Source organism: Triticum dicoccoides, chromosome 7A (genome assembly GCF_002162155.2).
Source record: "Triticum dicoccoides isolate Atlit2015 ecotype Zavitan chromosome 7A, WEW_v2.0, whole genome shotgun sequence".
In the NCBI taxonomy this organism is placed as follows: Eukaryota; Viridiplantae; Streptophyta; class Magnoliopsida; order Poales; family Poaceae; genus Triticum; species Triticum dicoccoides.
Window position 1 is genome coordinate 255130198 of NC_041392.1, and position 5665 is coordinate 255135862.

Sequence of the window (5665 nt, forward strand, 5' to 3'; positions counted from 1 at the left end):
AAGAGGGCAGCGGTGATGGGGATGAGCGGCGACGGCTGGGTGCGACGACGGCGTGGGAGGATAGAGCGCGGCGGCGGCGGCGACGGCAAGGACCTGCGGCGGCGGCGGCGAGTGCAGCGGAAGGTGGCGTCGGAGAGAACCGGCGGCGGCGGGTGGAGGGAGCGGCGGCGGCACGATGGAGGAGCGGCGGTGGCGCGATGGAGGCGCGGCGGCGGTGGCGGCTAGCTAGGGTTAGGATCGACTTACGATTGATACCATATAAAGAGATGTTTTGCAATACAATAATCGTTGTATTGATGAGGTGCTGGTGCACGTATATATAAATACAGAGTAAGCCTCAACCTCAATTATACATAACTAAAAAATGGGCCACAACACGTAATACATGCAACACAAAATACAGCTCAACAGCCATCAGTATTCATCTGCCTAGCACCATATGCTTCAAGGGCGAATCCTGCCTCTGTGGAAGGGCCATTTGATCTAGATAAGCCTGCATTTCATGCCATGCTCCTGCAAGCCTGCGACAAAGTGTGAAGGGCAATGCAGTGAACATGGCCAACTAATAGGACCACACGCAGAGGAGAATACAGGCCAGCCGCATACATTTTTGTAGGCGGAACACAACAAAGAGGCTCCAGTTGAAGTCTGAGCTCTGAACTGTGGTGTTGGAGAATGAAGATTCAAAGCCTACCTGCATGCGCGCGTTTTTCAGCATAAGAGACACATAATTCATGAGGAGCATGCCATGGAGACAATCTGGAATTCCGGATCTGAATACCTGAAGCTTGACTTATACTGCAAAACTGTGGGTCGCAATCCCTTTATCAGTTGAGGTAATTGACGACGTTCTCATCTGCTGTGCTGCTTCAGGTCAAAAATTTATACTACTAGTACAGTAGTTGTTAATACAGCATTAGTATCCCGAGTTACTATTGCTTTCCAACTAAAAAATACCTTTTAATCAGATGTCAAATGCTAGACGCTTACAACTTAAGCTGCATTGCTCACTGCCCCAGTACAGCAGTACTATCGAACTTGGCTTGGCTGTTGCTGCTGGCTGCTGTACCCTAAGATTGGACCTCAAGGACAATGGTGAGCTGGAGAACTTTGCAGTCTTTGACTTGCATTTAGAGTAAAGTCAGGCAGATATTGACCTCGCCTGGGTCCCCTTGTGCCTCACCACTTGCACAAGTTCTAACCTAGGGTGAGTGGAGTACTAGCCTATGTTGCGGACGACCCTATTAGTGACCGATTACAAAATTATGACCTCATCCATATCCAGCCCATATCTAGGGCTATGGGGAGGCCCGGACGCACACTGGCCCATCCGCTGCGTGGCATCCGACAAACAGGACCCACCACATATTTCATCAAATCCCTCTGATTTAGTCGGACCAATCATTTTCCTCTCCTCTCCTTCGTCTGCGTCGGCGTTCCCCTAACTCTGCCGCCGTCCCGACCCCTCAGTGCCACCACCACCGCCACAAAATGTCTTCCTGCCAGTCTCGCCGCCTCGGAAGCCGGTGCGGCACATCCGTCTCTTCTCGGATTACACCTTGCCCTCTATGTGTTCGACAAATGTCCGAATGGTTTTTTTTTGGATTTTTTGCAGGCAAAATGATGGATAAGGAGGAGCCTAATGAATTAATGCAACAGGAGTTCTTCGATTCATTGGATTCAGACGACCAAGATGATGATGATGAGCATCAAGGAGAAAATGGAGATAGAAGTGAAGCACATTCTGAACTTCAAGGGTTCAATCAAAGACAGTAGGGTTTTGAACTGGGACAGGGCCGCTGGCACACGATTGCTCTATAAGGACCATTTTCACTCCAGACCAACATTTTGTGAAACATTTTTTCGTCGACACTTTGTATGCGCATACCCTTGTTCTTGCGCACGGTGGAAGGAGTGGAGACACATGATCCCTACTTCAATCTCAAGAAGGATTGTTGCGGACAACTCTCATTATCTTGTTTGCAGAAATGCATGGCTGCTTTGAGGCGGCTTGCATTAGGTACGTACCACTGTCGATGCCGTTGGTGAGATGATCCGGATGAGGGATAGCACATGCCTTGATGTCACTGTGAGATTTGCCCGCGCTTGGTGAAGGTGTTTGGCGGGTATCTGAGAGAACCAACTATGCATTATATATTGCAGCGGCAAGAGGTTTTCCAGGTATGGTCGATTCAATTGATTGCATACATTGGCGATGGAATAACTGCCCCAAAGGTTTGTGCGGGATATACCAAGGTCACACCAAGGCGGCCATCAACGTACTAGAAGCAGTGGCATCAAGGAACTTATGAATTTGGCATGCTTTATTTGGTATGCCTCATTCTCACAATGACATAAATATGCTCCAGAGATCTCCTCTGTTCAAGAGCCTTTGTGATGGGAAAGCGCCACCGTGCAACTACACCATCAACAGGCACAACTACAACATGGAGTACTACCTTGCTGATGGTATCTATCCTCGATCGGCGGCATTTGTGTAGACCATATTCAATCTCTCTGCCAACAAACAATGTCATTTTACAACAATGCAAGTAGTAGCTAGGAATGATGTGGAGAGGGCATTCGAAGTGCTCCAACCTCGTTGAGGTATTGTTCGTGATACTGAAATGATGTGGGAATGATAGATTTTTGTAGCAGCTGATGACATGTTGTGTCATTTTGCACATTATGAATGTCCAATGCAGGGGTGAAGGGATAGTCCGAACCCATGATTTTGAGATGGCCGGAGTACAAATCCACATGCAGAGCAAATTATGAATTTCCTGGAAATGCATCAGAATCTTCAAGATCAACACATGTACATGCAACTACTCATGTGGAGCATATGCGGACTCACAATAAAAACCAATGAGTTAAATGTTTGAATTGTGCACTTCAAATAAATATTATGTTTGAACTACTAGCAACATCTTATTTACGTACGATATTCATGTGTATGGTCAATGTGCATGGATTTGCGTGGGTTTAAGATTTTGATTTGAGGACTCTGGTTGTGCCGTAGGACATTTGAGAGGCCGTCTGGGGTCGCATCCGGGCACGCCCGCGGACGTTTAGGGAGGGACGGATTTGCCAAGTCCGTTTTTAGATGCTCTAAGGGCATCTCAGCGGATTACTAAGACGCCCGCAAATGTTTGGACCAGACTTGTTTGGACACTTTTAGCCATACGGATAATCAAAACAGGCCAAAAGCACCGCAACAGTTGCATCTTCGACGACATATACCCCTCGACCGTATGCCTTGTGTAGTCTATCCAGGAGGACGTGCGTGCCTACGCCATGGCTCGTGCCACAAGGATCAACATGATATTGACGGAGACGTAGATTTGCTATGTTTGGGATGAGTTTCCCGTGTTCTTTTGCTCCGATCATCGTACACGAGCCCTCTAGTGTACGTGTTGTATGATGCTGGCCTTAGCTTTGTACTTCTCTAACTTCTTCTATCAATGAAAAGATACACAAGTTTTTGTGTAGTCGTGAAAAATAAAACGGCTGGACCAATTTGGATGCCCGAAATCCCACATACCATGCCTAAATCCAGGGGAGCTCGGGTAGGGTGGGGGTGGGGTCTGGTTGTCCGTTACGTCAGACCTACCGCAAACCCTCCTCCAGCTGGCTCCAAAACCCTCAAGATGCCTACATTCACACCGCTTGACTGTCCGTCTGCCTACCCCCATTGACGCCAGAGAAACACCTGAGAGACCTACTTTGACTGCCCATAATGAGCCTTCGCCGCTCCACTTGCCCAACTATTTAAAGTTGTCCGACCACCCCTGAAAACCCTGCCTCCAAGCATATTCTTCAACCATTCACATCCGTTGTCTCCTGCCTGAGCCCCTAGTTCCCCTCCGCCGGCCATCGACGCCATGGTGTAGAGCACGCTAACCTACTACAAGGTGTTCATGTCGCAGTGCCGCGTCAAAATCAAGGCGGAGGTCCACACCGCGAATGCCTGGCGCCAGGCCCGCATTGAAGCGGGCTCGGAGAAGGAGGGCGACCCCATGGACATTGCGGAGGTGGGGGAGGCGCCCGTGACGGAGGAAGCAATGGCCTCGACATCGCGTCAACGCCCCCCTTCACCATGATGCAGGCGGGTCAACAGTTCAACCTCGTGCTCCTGGATTCTAGTGGAGCATTGTGCACGGAGAGCAAGGATGCCGCCGGTGTGCCGCTGATTGCTGCGGAGTCGGACATCGTCGATGTGAACCCGGCGGTGGTCGTGTCCATGCAGAGTGCCCGCACGCTCGCCGCGAGCATCGCCCGCTCTGCATGAACGACGCGCGTCAGAGTAGCACGACTACGATGCCAAATAGCACATGTCAGCAACTTCGGCTTGTTCGCGCTAGCTGCCAACGACGACGAGGCCAGCGGCTCCAACGTGGGTCATCGACCTCACCTCTGACATGGATAAGTAGAGTAGGATTTTTTAGTTGCTTTTGGGGATCTTTTGCACTTTAAAAACTAATTCAAATATCAATGAAAAATGGTGTCCGTAGTCTTTTGTACTAGTACACAGTTGAATGGCCGACGTGACCGGATGTTGGTAGACACGTCTAGTTAGATACTCCTATTTGATGAGGTTTGTTTGGTGATCCGCTTTGGAAATGCTCTAATGTCTCTCGTCACTTTTCACCTGCAAAAGAGTTATGGATGCAGCTGGACCTGTATGTATGATGTCCTCATGTTTAGATTGCAGCCTGTCTTTTCACTTCAATTGCATCTTGCGTAATTTGTGCTCTTCTTACATGTCTTGTCGTTTGCCATAGCATTTGTGTGATAAAAGGGCTTGCGTGTCTGTACCTCATCGCTATACACTGAGTTAAATTTTGTACTGCGGCCAACTCCTTGCTACCTTTCAAGACGCATTCAAAGTTTCCTCCAGGGCAGATAAAGGCATCTTCAATTTGTATGTTAGCTTGTTGGTAAAATATGTCATGTCATCAACCAACATCTTAACATACAACAACTTCAATGGGTTATATCTAGTTTGCTCAATAGGATGTGAGATAATAAATGGGGTGCTCTCTCATTCTACATTGGAGCTTGTGCAATGGGTGTTGGTTCATGTACATACAACTTTCTCTCTTTCTTCATTTATTGATGACACATCATTAAAAATCTTATGTGGCAAAATCTACCAACAACTATCATACAATCATTGGAAATGCCCTAATAACTCTCGCATGTGCTTCCTAACATCCAGGTTCGATATAATAATATCTGAATTTAGTATGATTCGTTGCTTTGGTGCATGTCTCCAAAGGGCCAAAGGAAATGCAAGTAAAAGGAAAAACAAAAGCAAAAGAACTCACTGCACCACTGGTGGATGTAAAATTCTTTACACCTGTAGATTCCTGTTTGATCGCTACCACGCACTTCCTACGTTGTGGTGCTGATTAGTGGCTAAACTGCATCATTCAGAGACACCTGTGCATCAGATGATCCGGGGGCTCTTTCCCTGGCTCAATTTTTGGCCAGTGCAAGTGCAGGTGCACAGAGTCAATTCCTTCCGTAGAAGCACGGCAATCGCATAACGAGTGAGCCATTTTGTGTTCGCCACTCAGAAACTTTTCTGGGTCCCTGTCGCAGTATCGTGGTTGAGAGTTTCTCTGGCCCTTTTCTTGTATAGCGAATAACTGGTGCCTTG